Source organism: Macrobrachium rosenbergii, chromosome 31 (genome assembly GCF_040412425.1).
Source record: "Macrobrachium rosenbergii isolate ZJJX-2024 chromosome 31, ASM4041242v1, whole genome shotgun sequence".
Classification (NCBI taxonomy): Eukaryota; Metazoa; Arthropoda; class Malacostraca; order Decapoda; family Palaemonidae; genus Macrobrachium; species Macrobrachium rosenbergii.
This window is the reverse complement of record NC_089771.1, coordinates 8,001,341-8,021,705: the sequence shown is the minus strand read 5'-3', so window position 1 is coordinate 8,021,705 and position 20,365 is coordinate 8,001,341. Positions and strand designations below refer to the sequence as shown.

At 46.5% G+C, this 20,365-nt stretch overlaps 1 protein-coding gene across 1 annotated transcript in view; it reads right to left on the bottom strand.

Annotated features, from left to right (window-relative positions):
• Nucleotides 1-20,365, bottom strand: part of LOC136855352 (oocyte zinc finger protein XlCOF6-like) — a 128,663-nt gene that overhangs the window by 22,920 nt on the left and 85,378 nt on the right. Inside the window, exon 2 of the mRNA XM_067132273.1 lies at nucleotides 12,871-12,986. The gene's annotated coding sequence lies outside the window, so the exon portion shown is untranslated. The remainder of the gene's footprint in view (nucleotides 1-12,870; nucleotides 12,987-20,365) is intronic.

Below are 20,365 nucleotides of genomic sequence, written 5' to 3'. Positions count from 1 at the left end.
CAAAACCTTATTGCAGCCACTTTTCAATCACCGAATATTTCAACTCTGCCTTTCCAAACGCCTGCTCAATCAAGTAATTACTCTCAATTGTTCTCCCCAGGAGGCCTTCTGCATTTGTACCAAGCATCCTCCCATACTATATTTACTTTGCATGATATACAGTTCTAGTTTATTCGCATTCTCACTATAGTCCGGGAAAGCCAACGCCACCCTCTTGCAGCCTCCTCTTTCAAGATCTGAGAACGCGGATCATTTGCTCATCCCATTTCAATCTTACACAATTTCTCTTCCCGTCCATTCAGTAAGTGCAGACAAAAATCCCTGAACAATCCTTTATAAACTTCCTTCCAAACTCAATTAAAACAAGAAAAATCCAGGAAAAACTGGACAGAAAAGGTCCGGGACAGTGGAAATTCAGACTTACCTTATTCACGAACTTATCACTCTTCCTTACACCTCTTCCACTCACCATATGCCCTAGGGAATTCCACCTCCCAGCCAACTATAAAGCACACTTTTCAAGTTTTACTTTTATTCCTACTTCTTCCAACCTTTCTAACACTGGGTTCAAGCAGTTCCATATTCTCTTCTGACAGTCTCACTCTGCAATCAAAATATCATCTATAAAAACAGTTACCTTCTTCATCAAATGCCAGAACCACATTCATTGCCCTATTGGAAGGCAGCAAATTAGCCAGTCCGAAACTTAATCTCCGGAACTGGTAGTGGCAGGAACTACTAGAAAAGGCCGTAATATGCCTGCTCCCTTCCTCCAGAGGCATCTGCAAACAAAATGTTCCTTCTGCCTACCAAATCTAATTTTGTTAAACACTTTCATTCCATTCATCTTGTACACACAATCAGACACCACATTCATCGGGAATCGCTCTTTCACAGTTACTTCATTCACCTTCCGATAATCCACACACATTCCAAACTTCCATCTGGAGAGACGAGAGGTAGATGGGCTATTCCAGGCGAGAGACTCCTTTCAATCACTCCCACCCTCTCAAGCTCCTCAACACTGCTCCTCTATCTCACGATTGATAGACGGAGAAAAATGTCGGGACGCTGATATACAGTGTCGAAACTTCCAGAACTATTTTAAATTCCGAAGCTTCCGATCCCCCAAAATCCTCGCCACAAAAAAACGAGACAATGCCCCTGCCTATCCCACAACATTCTCCTCAATCGTTCTCTTACGTTATCACTTACATTTTCATCTAGGTTTACTCTTTCTTTCAACTCCTCATACGTCCAATCATTAGCTCCTTTCAAATCACCTGTCATCACCTGCCGTAAAAACCAACTTCAACAATTCCGAACCACTCATCATCCACATTCACCAACGTCTCGTAATATTCTCCACACACAAAATCTCCTAAATAAACATATTCCTTCGGATCCCTCTTCTTCCTGACACTTTTCGGCAATGACGTTATATATACCCTCGGATCTCCCATGTTCAAAACCCCATCATATACACACACACATTTGCCCTGACTAATTTATTTATGTCTATTCCCTCAACCACATACTCACACCTATCATTGGCTATCCAGAGGCTATCCGGCCATGCCACATTCACACTCACAACTTCTCCAATCTCATGTGGCAGATTTACCCTCTCTGTCACAATTACAGGCACTCTCTTCCACAATTTTTTCTCAACCCTACCATCCTTCCCAAATACAAATCCCCCCACATCCCCTTTCATACGTAATTCAATTACATTCATACTAGGACGGACCACCATCCCGCACCTTTTTTTCAAAAACTCACATCCCAATAAAATATCATATTTATCATTCGTACTTTCAATCACACAAAAATCACTTTCATCCATCACTACAGTCAATTTCTAGTTATATCACACACTCTTCCAACCACTGCTACCCCTAAATTTCCAATCCCTCTTACTTCCCCTGACAGTTCCTAATCTCACATTTATTCCTCAATTTCTCACATCCATTCTTAAATATGACATTCATACTACACCCGTTATCTACTAAGGCAATCAATCTTACTCCTATCAAAACACAATTGCACACTCATGCACTCGTCAGTCTTTCCAGCAAAACCTCCTCATGCAACAACCCCTCACGTACATGCATCACACGCACCGCTTGCATCCTGGAGGATCCACCCATTTGAACCCCTTCACACTCAGTTTCCCGAATTTGCTGTCACAGTCACCCTCTTTCGTCTACATACACTTGATACATGCCCTTCCATTCCACATTCGTCACACTTCGCTCTCGGTTCTGAACACATTCTCGCATAATGCCCATTCTTACCACAGTTACCACATATTACATTCACTCGGGTACCCCTACAACCATTAGCAACATGACCCACCTGTCCGCACCGGTAGCATTTAACCCCCCTATCTTTCATACACTCCCTTACCAAATGTCCCGGTTGCCCACACCCGAAACACGCTCCTAAAGCCCACCTACACTCATTCTTTGTATGTCCTTCCTTTCCACATCTAAAACACTTCGCTCGACTTCCACTCATCGACCTTCCCCTTTGTACACTACTATCCCTAACCCGTCCAACCCGTTGTTCCCTTACAAACCCATCATTCATCCTCACTGGCACCTCCACATTACTTGCTCTTACACTCCTATCTATTACACTATCGGCCATTCTCATTGGGCCCCTCAACACTGCATCCCTAAAGCTTCCGAACTCTGGTACTCTCTCATCTACCCCAGCCCTTACACTTACACTTCTGCTCTCTTTTATAACCCTGTCAAGCTCATAATCTTCTACAATTTCCAAAATTTCTCCCCAAGTCAACCTTTCATTCGTCCATCTTTTCTTCTCCTTCCGCTTCAAGTTCACAAATTCTCTAACTCCATCTGGCACTGTCCCTAACAACTTCCGTACTAACTCCTTACATTCATCTATCCCATCATCCCCAAACTTCTTCCTTGCCAACGTCTCCAGCCTACAAGCATACAGTGACAAGGTTTCCCCAGCTTTCATTCTTGCCTCATCAAATTCATTCTTCCTCTTATACTTAACACTCGCTTTCATACGCCTCGCTTGCTCAACTAATCTAGCTTTCACCTTGTCATACTCAACATCCCCACACTCATAATAACCCTATACATATCAAGTAAAAACCCAGTCAAATACTCTCCTAATTCTCGTGCCCACACTCTCTTACTTTCCCCATACTTATCCTGACAAAACCTTTCATACTCCCTAAAGAAATCATGCACATCCCTACTTCCATACTCATTATACTTTTCACACGGGGGTACCTCCCTCACATACATAGCCTTTCTCACTTCTTTCTCACTTTCACTCTCACTTTCGCTACTTTCGCTCTGTCCTTTCATACCCTCTTCCGAATACAAAGAGTCCACTTCTGCACTTACATTCATCTTACTCATTACACTCTTCTTCCCCTCTTTTTATCCACTTTTATCCACTCACCTCCATCCACCTCACTATCACTACTGCCTTCACCCTCTCCCTTCTTTCCTGCCTTTCCCACTTCCTTACCCTTCTTACCAGTTTCCTTTCCTTTCCCTTCTTCCTTTTTCTTCCCCTGACTTATCCTTACTTTCCCTCTGTTCCTTCCCTTGCTTTTCATTCCCTTTTCCTTACCCTGCCTCTCATTCCCTCGTTTCTTACTTCCTATTCCCATATCACTTTCATCACTCACGCTTCCATTCACTTCTTCCTCCTTTTCTTTCTCTCTTGCCCCTTCACACGTTCCAGAGAACCTGCCTCCAACAGCCCCTTCTCCAAAAACACCCTTGAACATACCTTTCATCATTTCTTCCACACTTTTCATCATTCCCTCCAACTTTTATCCATCCTCTCTTCCATTCTCTCTTCCATTCTCTCTTCTGACTCTTTCATCTCCCCTTTCATTTCTTCTTTTGCACTTCTTAGCATTCCTCCCATCTCCTCCAACTGACTCCTCAATCTCCTCATTCTCACCCCTCAGCCTCCCATTCTCCTCCTCCAGCCTGCCCTGGAGTTCCTCTTCCAGTTCCTCTCAGTTTCTCTATCTCAGTCATCCTGACCTCTTAGCCACCCAACAAACAATCTTAGCTGCTATTTCACAACAGCCCACGTTGGCGCCAAATATTATGTGGCGGAATTCTAACCACAAACAAAACAACAAACAACACTCACCCTGATCTTCGGTTGCTGGAGATGGATAAAGTCCATAACAACCACAACACCAAAACAACCACAAACACAACAAGGAAATACAAAAAAAGAAACAGAACACACACACAAATAAACAGCACACAACAAGAAAACCAACAACTCCCAGAAAAGCAAAAAACAAAACTGTCCCACACAAGAACCACTGACCTCAACTAGCTCTGACTAAAGACTCCCAGAAAAACTGAAAAATCCTTCACATATTCCACAGACAGACAGACAGCGCACTAGAAACAAACTAATGACCTCATCCTCTTCCAACAACCAAGCACTCACTCACAATTACACTCTCACTCTCTCTCTCTCTCACAAAACGTTGGGAAATGCTAAATAAAAACAAATTTATTCATCCTCTATAATATTTTGACTATTGTTAGTATTAAGTTAGGCTAAGTTAAGTATAGGAAGATTGTTTTGATAAACTTTAGTCGTAAGTAGGAAATAAGTTAGGTTAAGTATAAGGAAAAGATGATAATTGATAAACTGTGGCAAATATAAATAAAATTAGGATAAGGCTCTGTTTGAAGGTCCTCAGGCCACTGTAATTTTAAGGTTAATAAATTAGGATAGGTGAAAAGAGTTTTCTTCAACCTCTGAATCTGTTCCCATCATCCTGCACCAATTGTGTAGCTTGAAAAAGCCTCTACAATGTGAAGGTGTTGTTGTCTTGGTGCCACACTCCCAAAGTCAACAACTCCTCCAGGTGTGACAGCACCATCCTCACGGTTCATGCGTCCGAGAACAGCAGCATGTCCGGAGGGGAGTATGTAGGCATACTCCTACTAAGAGGCTCCTGTCGTCCATCCACCAATCAGGTCCCTCTCACTTCCTCGGAAAGAGAGATGAGAAAGGACTGGGGATCTTGGGACTGGGACCAATACTCCTTTAGTCTCTATTGTAGAGACCGAAGGTGAAGCCATCCATGAGGGACCAGCTTCCCCAATGACAACAGGTGACCGATGACGACTTGCCACTGTTCCCATCGAGACAGAAACAGTAGTGCTGCCTTCCTGAACTTGCTGACACGAGAGTCCGAGGGAAAGACTTTCGTGGCTACTGTATCTATCAGCATGCCCAGGTACTTTATCCTCTGCTTGGGGATGAGATCTGACTTTCGAGATTTACTCTTAGATCCCAAGAACTAATGCGGCAAAACTCAAGGAGCTGATCCCTGTCCTGTAGCAACTGTGAGTGAGAACTTTCGCCAAGACCAGCCAGTCGTCGAGATAATTTCAGCAGACATCCCTGTGCGAATGGGCCCAAGCTGACACAAGAGAAAACACTTTTGAACCTGGGAGCAATCGAGAGCCCAAACAGCGCCCTGAATTGGAAGACCGACTTTTCGAGGATAAAGCGGAGGTACTTTTAAGAGGATGGATGTATGGGTATTTGGAAATATGCATCCTTCATATCCACCATAAGCATGAAGTCATTCTCCCTGATAAAGGCGAGCATGGATAGCACAGTCTCCATCGTGAACTGAGTCTGGTAATGAAATGGTTCAGGGGAGAGAGGTCTAAGACCGGTCCCAACCCCCAAGGCTTTCTCTGCGAAAAAGACTCAGCTGTAAAAGCCTGGGGACTGATCCGACTGGCCATTTCCACAGCACCCTTGCTCAGCATGGTTTGCACTTCCTACATTAGTGCGATATCCTTTGGAGATCCATGAATGTAGGGTTATGGACTGGTGTGATGGTGAGGGTGGCTGAGACTGAAGGGTGATTGGTATCCCTCCTGTAGGACATCCACTATTCCAGGTCTTGAACTTCATGCTGCCAGTTGCAAGCTAGCCCATGACAGGCACCCCAACCTTTAGCAGCAGTTGGGGAACACTGCCCTAGTAAATTTTCTCTTTTTCTTCTTCCCTTGTGCCCTTTACCAGACTGAGAAGCGGGCTGAAAGGGGGAAAGCCCACCCTTTCCAGAGGAAGAAGAAGGCTGGGTGTTCCAGTGGGATTCCTTTGAAGACTGGGACTTCTTAGGACCAAGGAAAACCCTTTTTTGGTCTTCAGAAGGATTCCTGGCTCAAATGGATTTGATCCACAGTTTCAGAGGCCGTGGTCCCTTCCCCGAGGTCACTGTGCTGAATCTGGCTGAATAAGGCAATTACCTCCTGACCCCATTTAACAAAAGTCCTTTGTACCTCAGGGGTGTCCGAGTCCTGGGGAAGAGGACCCTCAAGTCCTTCCATGGTGCGGTCCTCCCAATCTACTCTCCCCACAGGAGGGAGGACCTCAGCAGACCCTGTGATCCTTCCTGCACCATGCAGGTGTACTGCGATCTGGTCAATCCGAGAACTGAAAACGAGGAACGAAGCCCCTGAGGTGAACTCTGGGAGACGACTCACGGAGTTCCTCCTGTCCGACTCACACCTCTGAGGGGGAGCCCAGGAGGTTGAGGACAGGAAGGAGGATCGGGCACCCCACTGGTCTTGTTTGAACCAGCAGGAGCAGCGGCCTTCAGCTTGTCACCAACCCACTGTAGTGACAGCAACCGGGGTAGAAGAGAATGCTTGCCTCTGCAAAACATTGTCCCGAGGAGAGTGAAACAGTTCATGCGAGTTGAGCCAGGCTGGCCATGTGAACATGGCTTGGGGACTGAAAGTCGAGCAGCGGCTGGCTGAAGAGAACTTTGCTGTACTCAGTCAGCCGGGCCCCAGATTTCTTCGAGGCTGAAACTGTTGAGAAGACTGAGCAGGGGACCTCCTCTTCGCCTCACCAAGGCGGACTCAGAGATTTACCTTCCTGAACCTTCCTGACACACCTAGCAGGAAGAGTCGGAACACCTCCTGTGTTTGCTCTTTCTCCCATCCAAGTTAAGTTTTTGTAAGCCGGAATCACGGACAGTCTCTCTGGTACCAGACCGGTACCTGGGTCCCAAGAAACCCTGGTACTCAGCACCACGGTCTTCGCAAAAATAAAGCCAGGTTCCGACACAGCGCTGGCCTTGGTAGCGGACTTCTATAATTGGCACTGCAGAAGGGAGTGCAAACAATGGTCTGCAAGCCCTTGGCTCGATCATTAAACTCTGGAAGGGGGTCAACAAAGTTCCCTGGCCCACGGGCAGGGAAGAGACTGACCAGAGATCCCACTGCCTTCCCTGTGGGGAGCCCAGTCCCTTAGAAGTCTCGGGACAAGACTTCTTGTGGGGGAGACAGGCTTCTTCTTGGCTGGCAAGCCTCTGAAGAAGAAGAAGAGGTAGCAGTTAGTGGAGGACGACGCAGTTGAAGACAATGAAGACGTTTACACCAAAAGACCTCTCTTCAACTTCTTCATCATCCTCTTCAGGATGGTGGTCAGGTCCCCATCCTGGAGAATTCAATCAGAAGACAAGGGAGAGCCAGGGGAGCAAGGGAAGCGGGCATAACCTGGGTAGCAGGAACATCGGTGATCGGGCCAGCAGCTACTGAGGTAGGTGGAGCAGCGCGGGAGCCAGGTAAGCCAGGAGCCGATGCATGGGTAGAGGGCACGGGTGGAGCAAGAGCAGGAGCCAGGCAAGGCCGAGAGTCAGGAAATCCATGAGCCAGCACCAGAGTCGGAAACGAGCGTGGGTCGGCAACAGCAGGAGCAGGTACCGAGATATAAGGCACCGATGATATGACCATATTGGAGGGGCCAGGAAGAGATAACGGGGGCCAGGAAGCCAGGAGGCAGTAGCACAGCATGGAGTGCGACAGGAGCAGCTGATACCTGGGTGCCCAGGTGCAAGTGTTGATTCAGACAGCTTGGCAAAATTTGCGTCATGGTGACGGTTAACGTGGTGGAAGTGGCAGTCCTGCGTGGGTCATCACAGGAGCACTGGACAGAGAGAGATCAGGCCCTCCAATGATGTAACGCCAGGAGACCGAGGTGCATCAGGTAGATGTAAGGTCAGAAACCTGCCCATCGAGAGAAGTCCATCGCCAAACCTGAAGCCAAAGTCGGGTCAAGAGGAATTCTTTTAGCTCCGGGGAAAACTTCCCAAGAGTTAAGGAGAGGCCCCAGAGAGATGTCCCGATTGTCTGCTCAGGCCTTCCACACCCGACAAAGCAAGTGAAGAAGGAAGCAGGGGAACTCACCCAAAGGAGAGCCAGCAAGAAAAGGGAAGCTTGCCAGGAGGGAGAAACAATCCCGACAGGTTAGCCACCAAGGGAGTCGTCATGGGGTGTATAACCTCAGGCGATGCCTTGGCAGGCTTATGCTTCCAGTAGGGAACTGTCTCTCCCCTCAAACTGCCTAGAAGCTTGGCAGACCAGGAACAACACTCCGAGCAAGGAGAGTTACAGAACACACACGTCCTCTGCAGGTGGAGCAAAGGGTATGTGGATCCATATTGTTAGAACTTTGTTCTTTCTTTTCATTAGCTTTAGTTTACCCTATTTTGTTGTTTACTTTAGTTTCCCCATCAGGGTTTTTGAGTTTTCTTCCTCCACATTATGTTGAGCTACCATTCCTGTTTTGATCCTTGGCCTGTTTTTTCTCAGAGTCCTGTTTTTGGTTTCCTTGGACTTCCGAGGTGTAATCAGAAGTCCCTGTGCCCTAGTAAAGCAGGCTAGTTCTGGCCTCCGTGCTGGTACATTTGGATTACAGCAAGTTAACACCTGTATTCGGCATATATTCGCTCTTTCATCGCAGTGATATCCTGCTGCAACGCTGCTGCCTCATCTTGCTGTAGCCTTGGGCCAGTATCTGCCTGAGGAACATCGCTGTGAGCAGGTATAAGTTTTTTTTTAATTTTGATGACATAAGAGAGACGTGGACCTACCGTGTGGACATCGTTCTGTTGGTCTGCAGACCTTTAAAGAACAGTGGGGAATACCTTCCCACCTCTTTGAATAACTGTTGTGGGGAACCCCTTCTCGCTTTGCCTTACTCCATTATGTCTCATTGCATCAACCTGCAGTTTCTCATATAAGGATTTTTGTGGAGTTTAAAACTCTTAGTGGCCACTTTGTTTTTGTTAGGGCAATTTAGTTTCGTTAATTGTTAGGCTTCATTCTGGCCGTTATTTTCTCCTTTCTTTTGGGACCCCCTTATTCTTGAGAATATTTGTTTTTGGTTTCTCTAATCAATAGTGTGGGTGTTTTGCTCAAATTATTATCGTATACTTATGTAATTGTGTGAATGCTATTCATATACTGATGTATTTGTAGTGGTTCCGCCAATCATTTCTATCTGTATCGTGTTTGTAAATATATTATAATATTTTACTTTTTTGTATTTGTATCCCTCTCTGTTAATATTTGCACACTGACTGTTATCTCACCTGACTTTAACTTTGGAGAACATAGGTTGAAATTTATTGTTTTCTGCAAAGTCTTGTATACGTATGTTAGCCCTTAGAGAAGGGTCCTGACAATATCAATATGAGCAGGAAGCTATTGCACATCTTCCCTCCCACCCCAGTACATACACGCTGGGGGAAGGGGGGCTTATGGGGTTTATCAACATTCATAATTGATGAAAAGAAGAAAGATCCCACTGGGAAAACAGCTCAAGAGCAGTCAGGTCAGAGAGCGAGAAGCATGTCTGCAATACACGACGACCGAAAGCAAATTGGAGTGTTTATGCACGGGCAGGCGGTACTCCCTCATCCCGGATGGTAGTTAACTGCCTAACCACCTTGTTCGAAAGTTCCTAATGTAAAGGACCGACGGCCTGTATACCATGTCGGAACAAATTAGTATTATTATTATTATTATTATTACAGTAAACCCCCTGTATTCAAGGTCTCACTATTCACAGACTCACGTATTCGTGGATTTCTCTGTGGAACGTATCTACCACTAATTGCAGAAACTCGCCCATTCGCATTTTTCACTGAGAAATATTCACTACTTACTGTATTTTCATATTATTTTCATGAGTAAATGTGCTTTATGTGAAAAAATTGTTAAAATACTCATGTATAAGCATTTTAGAGGATTTTGGTGTTTTGAACTATCAAAACAGCCAGTTTTTGAGTGTTTTTAGAGGGGTTTTAAGTATTTATGATTTTAGCTATAAGCTGGGGATGCAGTATGCATCCCTAGTGAGAATCTGATGGGGTTACTGTATATTATTATTATTATTCAAAATATGAAACCTATTCACATGGAACAGGCCCACAGGGCCATTGACTTGAAATTCAAGAAGCTTTCAAAGAATGTTAGTGCTCATTTGAAAGAGGTAACAGAAGGTAATGGTAAAATAAAGAAGAGATCAGTTTTAAGAAAGAAAAAGTAAATTAACAAATTAATAAATAAACAGAAGAAAATGTAAGTAAATTATTAAAATAAAAAATAAAAAGAGAATGATTTTAGGGTAGCGCTGTAATGTGTTATATCTTTGCTTGAGCTTATGAGGTTCCAATTATACAGCATCCACAGGGAGACTGTTGTCCAACGGTGTGAAGAACAAAGGACCTCTGGAACTGAGACGTTTGACAGTGTGGGAGGCACATTTACTGCATATTGGTGGTGCTATTCTGCAAATCCAGTCGCTCTTGGCAGGAGAAGATCAGGGATCAGTTGTGTATGTGAAAGATCTATGTTAAAATACAAATTATGAAAAACTGACAGACAAGAGACCATCCATCGGTGGTCTGTTGCCCAAAGATGATGTCATCTCCTCTGAGAGGTGATAAAAAGTACTTTGAATATTACTGTCACATTACAAAAGACTGGTAGATATTCATGAGACCAATCATATTTCTCAGAGTGGTTTTCCTCCTGTACCTTAATTTGATTTTAAAGAATTTGATGCTTATTCCTCTAGGAAATACTAGTAAAATCCATTACGCTGGTCCCACTTATCTAACGATAATAGAAGTGCCCCCAAGAGGAACCTGGGGCTTTTAAATTAGGGTGAATAATAAGGGTATACAATGACCTAACAAGACACTGAGTCCTAATCTGACCACGAAGGGGAGCATTCCTTCTAAACTAACACTTCATTACTTAGAGCTGGTCAGGATGAAGGAAATTTTACAACTGACCACAAACAAGACAAAAGAAGCAACGCAGCACAAAACTGGCATGAGAGACAGTGAAGCTCATCTGCTCAATTCACCAAAGCTAAGGCAAGTGCAAAAATTCTTGAGAACATTTGCCTCCTAAAGTCTCAGTGGGAGTCTAATAATTGAGCACCTGAGTAAGACTCTTGAGAACGAGTCTATCCCACTCTATAGAGGCGTGAGGTCTTGAATGCCTGACCTAGGGCCGAGTAAAAGCTCTTCATAACAGAGGAGGAAAGGATATTATCTCTGTGAAGGCAGACAACCGAAGACCAAAATTTGTTGATGAGTCGCTCCTACCAGTGAAAAGGATGCTTCTCATCACTTAAACTCCTGAGAAGGGGCCCAATTCCTGTTACACCTCAGCTGAGGAACACTTGACAGTACCTGACATTTCCAATATACTCCCTCCAGCAAGAAACGCCCCTTTCAAGAGCTACAGGAGTGACTTCATGGACTGGTGGTGCTTTAGCAAATGGAGACCAGTCACATGAGTGGCAAGCAATTTGGTGCACAGTAGACACACCGTAAGAGACAGTACAGGTACTGTGTAAGGGTGAACAGCTGTGAGTGTGCGCTTCGACATACCAAACTGATTATGAAGAGCCAGGATGTTCATAAACCAAGAAGTGCAGTTTCCCCCACCACAACTCAGGAGAGATGCAGTAAGCAGGACGAGAGTCCAAACCTCATCTCCTCTCCTAAAGAGTCCATTCTCCTCCCTCTCTGATGATGAAAAGGGAGACAGAAGAAGAAGAGCTCAAGATCAACAAGGAGGATGCTGGGGGAGGCAGCCACCTTCTCTGCCTCTCACTCAGATCCTCTGCTTCACTAGGGGATGACATCATTGAAACAAGAGTCCATGCAGGGCCAGGAGTCAGAGTAACAGAAGGGGATCCATTTTCAAAGCATGGGCAGCATGAGAGATTTTGGCAGCATCCAAATGCCCCAAGTTGGTTAACAAAGGACAGTTCCACCTACTGTACTTACCAAGGGACCTCCAAAGTATGTTCAGTAACTCCCAGGAAACCCAGGGAGACCCCAGCACCACAGAAGGATTGACATATGCAGGAGACTGGTTAATGACTGTGTAGGGGATGAACATCAGACATACCAGTCCAATCATGAACAGAGAGCCCAACTTAGTTGTCCACATGTGTCACAGCAGAGTTGGTGCCAAAACGAGACAAGAGTGAAGGGAGGAGTATTACCTGCCCACAGAGACTTAGTGGTCTTTCTCTTCTTGGCTGTCACAAGGAATATTCTCAGCACAAACTGCCCATGCAAAAGGAACAATGGTACTAGAATCAACATACTGTACATGGATGATACAAAGCAGCCACATACTGTACTCACACACACTATCTCACATCCACAACAAACCTTCACAGTACACAAATGAAAAAATACAACTCAGTCGAAATTTCTCAACTTGAAACAAGCCAAAAGGAAAGGTCTGCAGACCAAAGTATTATGATTCGAAGACTTTCATTTCTTGCTATAGATACTGTATTCCCATATAACAGATGAAGGCATGTGCAATATACTCGTGGGAACAAATGAATTTTGCTTTTTAATTCTGATGCCAAGAGACCTAAGCCTAAACAGTTAGAAATTTCCTATTCTCAAGAGTTATACTGTAATTTAAATCATACATGAACGACAGTGCTCATAAACATACAAATAATCTTTTCAATACTTACAGAAAAATAAAATGGACACCGGTCTTAAAAGGTTCCCAACAAGACCAAGAAATATATTCCCTTTTTAACCATTACTTCACACTTCACTTTCTGAGGACCTCTGCATCACGAATTATCTGCAAGATAAAGAAACTGATCACTATAAATATACAGGAAGAGTATTAGGCTTACATTAGTATACAGGCATTAATGTTTTCCTCAGTAACGTCAATATATGTCCTGAAGACTAAAGCAAGCATACAGTACATCCTTAAGTCCCCTATTCAAACCTCGCTCAGGCTGCTGAAGTAAAATAATCGATGTTTTATGTGACTACAATTCTCCTTTAAACCTGTTTACCTCCCTTTTCTCTTTCTAATTCACACCATTTTTGAGAAATAAAGAGCAGTTCAATTGAATTGAATGTATTCCCAGCTTCCTATAAAGCAGTGGTTCTCAACCTGGGGGGCGCGCCCCACTAGGGGGGCGTCAGCAATTTCTAGGGGAGGCGTGAAGCCTAGGGAAAATTAAAAAATTCTAGAATTATATTCGTTATTTTCTTAACAAGAGTGAGGAACTAATATCCAGAAGTTTATAAAGAAATTAAAAAGTAGCCTTTTAACGTTAGTTTCCTATAGTCTACCACTCTAGTTAGACTCGCTAGGCTTACCATTATTTTGTAATTATTTACCTCCCTCCCTGTCCTCTGAACTCCTTCTCTTTCTCTCTTTTTTTTTTTATTTTCCTCCTAATCTGGGAGGAATTTTACTCATAGATGCAAGGGGGCGTGGAGGGAAGGACCAGCTCTTAGAGGGGGCGTGGTAATAAAAAGGTTGAGAACCACTGCTACAAAGGAATGTCAAGTAGAGTATTGTGGTCAAAAAGAAGTCTTGTCATGTAGGCAAAGTAGTGTGGTGTTGTCCCTAATAGAAACACCTTCAAAGCCATTTTGCTTGACAATGGGACCGCATTTTTTTACTTCAAATCTTCAGCTGAAAACCCTTATAGACAGAGTAAACTGACTGTAATAAACCCAACATGGCTCCAAAGGGAAATCAGCCTGCAGAATGAGAAAGACAAGATAGTACACGAAAAGCTGACAAATAAATAAATGTGAAGGAATAGAAAATAAAACCGATGCACCTGAAATACAGGAGACGTCAACACAGCAGGAATCTTGATATTCCGCAGCCTGAACATCGGCATTACAGTGACGGATAAGATTTCCAGTTTGTGACACTGTTTTTCATTAGTTTTGCAGGAATCCACATGACCCTTAGCTCTATTGATATGATACAAACAAAATCAGTTTTTGAAAGTAAATTGTATTTTTCCTAACTATGCAAACCTGAGGTCCTTTACATTAGGAATTACTTTCAGTGCAGGCCGGAAACGGCCGTTAAACTCTTGAGCAAGGTGGTTAGGCAGTAACTACTGCCAGGTAGGCGGGAATACCCGTCTGCCCGGATGTAAACATTCCAGGTTGCCTTTCGGTCCACATTCAGATTGAGGGGTGGCATGAGGTGGGCATAGTATATAATGTAAAGGAACTCAGGTTTGTATACTGTAGCTAGGTAAAATACAATTTACTTTCAAAAATTTGATTTGTTCCGACACAATATACAAACCCTCGGTCCTTTACATTAGGAAGACTCACTGGTTGGAGGGAGGAATCTGAGTGAGTCTCCGGAACTGACTGGAGTTCTGCACACCTGGGCTACCTCTCCTGGTCAACAGAGCGAGGAGGAGTACCGTGCCTCTGACATATTGATCGGAGTGCAGGAACTACAAGATCAAATATCAGATACTGGACCTTTTCCCATGAGTGAGGAAACGTAACTCCTACAAAAGAAGAATCTAGAATCAGAGACAATAAAGAAGAGCCAAGATAGGGTTTCCCTTATTGCCAGTCTCTCCTTCCTTCCCTTGCTAAGGGAAGGAGTGGAATTGCTTCTGACTCTAGAAGAAAAATAGAACGGGTGCTCGGTGTGTAGTCTTACCACATCAGCGCCAGATCCAGCAAGTATTGGTTCGAGTCCTATTCTCATCCCAAACGAGGAGAAGTAGGAGGACGGAGAAGGAGGAGGAAGATTGGCCAGTCACTCTAGGTATCCTTCTCACTTCCAGAACCAACACCTTAGGTGAGATGCTACGTGTCCTCTTGAAGGAGCCGGGTAAGAAAACACAACTTGTTGAGCAGCCACCACAGGGCCAAGAAAAATACGTTCCAAGGGCCTGTGGGAAAGACCACAGGTAGACGAGAGTGTGGTCTATGAGACCATGTCTTGCTTCCAGACCAACAGAAACTTCTGGAAAGAGGGATGGACCAAGCTATTAGCTTCGCGAGCTCTCGGGTAGAAGGTATCGGTATCGTCGTCGTCAGCTGCCAAGTACCTCCTTCGACTGCTTCACAAAGTTAAGAGAAAGATGTGTCCTTAAACACTTCTTCCTTGGGAGAGACAGTACTAGCGAAAACGTCAACAACATCTAGGTTAGGAATGTCGAGCATTTTCGGAAAGTACCACAGCTCCCTAATAGGACAAAGTAACGAATGATCTGGATCATCGACACAAAGTCCAAGGAGGAGGGGAACAAGAAGAACTCGAACCTGACAGAAGATGCCGATGGATTTGGAGTCCACCTACGACATCTGAGAAGGAGTCGAGGTACTGATCCCCTTCACCTGTTCTTCCATCTTCTATGCCAAGGCCAAAGCAAGATGAGAGATGGTCCTATCCAATGACTCTCGCAAGGGCACGTGCAGAGCACGGGACAGGGACCCTAAACGAGAGTCACATACTACCCAGGGAACATTTCCCTGCGACAGCAAGACCGAAGAAGCTTCTTGTCCGTAGCTAAATCTTGACTGAGGAGAAGAAGGCTACTTCAGATAGAAGACTAGGTTGCAAGGGCCTATGTTCTTCACAAATGAAAGGGAGAGAAGCAACCCTCTGCTGAGAAGACGAGGAAGTCCAGACTTGAAGAGAGACTCTGACCCAAGAAGAAGTTCCATCAACGATGCCTACCAGTGAAAATGGATCCAGTCCCTGGGACACTGTTGCAGAGGACTTCAGGAGATATTCAGCTATTTTTTGACGCTCAGCGAGAAAGCCTGTGCTTGCAAGGAAAACTGGAAGGTCTCCAAGTCCTGAACACACAGGGATGTACTGCCTCAAGAACCGCTTCTTGTGTAGCTGCTACAGGAGGTTGGGTCAAGCAGAACTCTTCTCGATGCCTCGGCTATCAGGTCGGATGAAGGCAAAAGTCTTCCAGCATTTGTCTGTAACTCAGGTTAAGCAATGCTTTGAACCCCTAGCAAAACAGACAAATGCGGAGGGAAAACACAGATATCATATTTTTCCCCAAAAGACAGCATGCCTCACCAGAGCAGGCCCCTGGGTCTGGTATGAAGGAGTGGGAAAAACTACCGACTTGTTGTGCAGGGAGGCAACAGAAAGATGGTAGGGATTACTCAGTCGAGCAGTCTCTTCATGAATCTTAATGAAGAAAGAGTGAGCAGCACGTTCTGTCCTGATCACTCAAACCCGAGGCCAGGCTGCCTACCAATACATCCCCACCAGGAATGCATCTGGTTAATTGAGCTGTCAAGTGTGCTACAGAACACTCGAGTACCTGCAAGTGTCGACAGATGAAACAAAAGAAAAAAACGATTACCTCTTGTTTGTCGACAAATGCCACTACTGTGGTTTTGTTGTTCAACGAAACCAGTGAGTGTCGCAAAACTCATCCTGAATTCTCGGACGGCCAAAAGGCTGCCTTGAGCACAGGACGGTGATGAGAAGGTACTAATCGTCTTGGTCACACACCTTCAAGACAAAGTCTCTACCAGTGTGCGCTTATTCCTCAATTGGTGAATTCGTAAGTAGACACACGATGTGAGGGGAATATGCAAGCATAATCGAAGGTTCCTTCAATTAAGCATTAGCCTAACTCTTTCCTCATGCTTTAAAGAGGAAAGAAGGGCAGAGGAATGGAAGCAGACCTCCATTCTCCACCATGGGGAAGCTTCTGCCAGATGACAGGATACCAAGACAATTAGCTCCAGCCAGGCTGGCATTTCCCGAATCAGGAGCACGGGAGAGGAAGCGGGATGGAAGTTCAATGAAAAGAATTGCCAAGACCTAAGGGAAATAGATACTTCTCCTGAAGGAATCCATTCCCAGGTCTCAGCAATGTCGCTGCCAGCTCCAGAGACTTGATAAGTATCATTTCATTCAGGCATCAGCAGTAGGAGAACTTCTTCCCAGTTGATACTTCTTTCTCTCTTCCCTTTTCCCTCCTCCCTTATGGAAATGGGTGGAAAGAGACACAGTTATGCCACTTTCCTAGAAGGGAAGAAGAGGGCTATGTGTTCTGCAATCTTCTGCAAGCCTGGGACTTCTTAGGAGTTGAGGGGGCTGGCTTGAGCTCTGAAAGTCGAGATGACTAAGACCCAAAGGTCTTGGCCACTTGGGACCGGTCCGGTCGACTTCCACAGCACCCTTGCTCACATGGCCTGCACTTCTTGCTCTGGGTGCATAGTCCTTGGTGTAGCCTTGGATTGCCTAAAAAGGTGCGAGGAGATGGACCAGAGTGTAGGTGAGGGGGTGGCCGAGACTCAAAGGGTAGTAGATATCCCTCCTGAAGGACATCCACTATCCAGGTCTCGGCCCGTGTCGCTGCCATATTGCCCAATGGCGGACAGGCACCCACCCCACAACCGGCAGCATTTAGAGGGAACACAGCCCTTAGCATTTCCCCTTCTTCTTCTTCCCCTTGCCCCCTTTACTGGATTGGAAAGCGGGCTGAAAGGGGCGGAAAGACCCACCCTTTCCAGAGGAAGAAGAAGGCTGGGTGTTTCAACGGGATCCCTTTGAAGACTGGGGCTTCTTAGGGGCTGAGGAAGAGCTAGCCTGACCCGAGGGCCTGGCCGCAGTGGAACACGAAGACCCGGAGGTCTTGGCCACTGCCTGGTTAACAAGCGGGTGCTGTCATCCGCCCGACGTTTATCCACCGTGGCATCCACCAACTCTCTAGGGAAGATAGAGATAGATCCCAGCAACTGTCCGTTCTGCAGGATCATTGCCGACTCAGGCTCCACGGACCTGGAGAAGCGAGAAAGAACGGCGTCCCTCTGCTTCAAGACCAGCTTAGCCCCCAGGTTTGCCGTCTGGTGGGCGAGGTAGAGATGGCTCTACCTCCAGACTGGCACAGTCTCCCAAAAGAAAAGTCTTCTCCAGGTACAATAGAAACTGAAAAAGATAAGTATACCTTAGTTTAACCAGACCACTGAGCTGATTTACAGCTCTCCTGGGGCTGGCCTAAAGGATGAAAGAGTTTATTTTATGTGGCTAAGAACCAATTTGGTTACCTTGCAACGGGGCCTACAGCTTATTGTGGAATCTGAACCACATTATAACGAAATGAACTTCTATCACCAGAAATAAATTCCAGCTAATTCTTCACTGGCGGTCGGAGAAAAAACTGCGCCCGCAGAGTGCTAGCCAGAGCCAAGAACCCATCCAGTGAAGAACTTGAATACTGAGGGAAGCAGCCACTTTGGATACAGTGAAAGACCACAGATCCAACCAGAAGACTGCCTGGAAAGCTGCCATGGCGGTGGCTTCCAGGGTTGCGGCCTCTTGCTGTGAGAGGTAGATACTCTCTGCACTAAGCTGCTGAAACGAGACCTGGAGCTAGGCAGGCCAGGTCGGGTCAACCTGTTTAGGCGGCAGTGACCTCTCGAGGCATATAGAAACGCTTCTCGAGGCAGAGGAGGGGAATAAAGCTTGTCCAAGCAGTTCGAAAAGTGAATTGTCCTGCCCAGACACAAGACCATTCACCTGAACCTAAACCCCTCCGCAAGAGTGGACCCGATGGACAATCCACAGAAGAGGCCGTGGTCCTTCCAGAGGGCAACCCTGTTGTGGCTTGAATCAGCGCAATTACCTCAGCAAAAGTCCTCTGTATATCGAGGGTGTCTGCATCTTGGGAAGAGGACCCTTAAAAGTCGCTCCAGGGTATGGTCCTCTTGATCTACTCTCCCTGCAAGAGGGAGAACCTTGGCAGACCCCCGTGATCCTTCCTGCACCACCCGGGTGTAAGATCTGGCCAAACCAAGGACCAAGCCAGGCACTTACACCCCCGAGGTAGAACTCTGGGGAGAAAACTAGCCAAAGTTCTTCCTGTCCGACTCGCACCCCCTGGGAGGAGCCCAGGAGGTAGAGTGGACAGGCGAGAAGGATCAGGTGCTCCCACCGGTCTTGCTAGCAGAACCAACAGGAGCAGCAGGCCGGGAGCAGTAACCATCCCAGCAGGTGATGACGGCAAGCCGGGTCGAGAAAGAACGCTTTCCCGAGGAGAGCAGAGTGGCTCACATGAGTCGAGAGCGACTCGGCTCGCCTAAGCCAGGCTGGCCACACGAACATGGTCGGGGCTGGGAGGAGTCGAGCACGCAGTTGGCTGGCGAGAACTCGTGCTGTCCTTTAGAGGCCGAACCCCAGTCTTCTTGGCTGAAACCTCTCGGGAGACTGAGCAGGGGACCTCTTCTCTACCTCACCAGGTGTCTGGACCCGAGGACCGGTGCACTGGGAACCTGGCTTGGCACTCAACAAGTACCAGCAGGAGGAGTCTGAGGCACCTGCATGCCCGGGACTCTTTCTCCCGTCCTGCGCCCGAGTCTGACAAGAGAGAGGTTTCTCCTGTACCTTACTAGGGTGCTCGGGCCTCCTTAGAACCCAAGCACTCGGAGAGGCTTGCAAACGAGTGTCCGACACGGTCCGCTGGCCTTAGAAGCAGGCTTCTTCAGCACAGGGGGGAGTGCAAACCGAGGTCTGCACACCCTCGGCTCCTGAAACACAAAACCCAGGGGTCAACGCATCGGTTCCTGGTCCGTGGACTGGGAAGAGCCAACGAGAGGTTCCACTGCCTTCCCTGTGGAAGGAGGCAGTCCCTTAGAAGTCTCAAGGGACCTCTTGGGAGGCAGGCTTCTTCTTCTTTGGCTGGCGAGCCTCGGAAGAAGAAGAGGAAGAAGAGGTAGCAGAAGACAAAGACAAAGATAAGATGAAGAAGATGTAGGCGAAGATGACAATGGAGGGCGACACTTTCCTCGATCCCTTCTTGATTTCTTCTTCGTCACCTTCCTCAGGATGGCAGTCAGGTCCCCATCCATGAAGGAGCAGCAGAGGACACAGGCGCAGCCAGGGGGCCAGGAAGCAGGTGCAACGGATAGTGGAGACGCGGTGCTCAGGCCAGCAGCACCAGGAGAGTGCAGCAGGCGGGAGCCAGAATAGCCAGTATGGATGGATGGAGATGAAGCCTGGGTTGGAGCATGGGTGGTGCATGGGAAGCTAGGCCGGGGCAAGAGTCAGGGCAGCCAGGGGCCGGAACCATGGTCTGGAATGAGCATGGGTCAGCAACAGGAGCAGGCATGGACATAAATGTGACCGACGAAGTCACCATCTGCGAGGGGCCACGAAACCAGGAGGCAGCGGCACAGAGTGGAATGTGGCAGGAG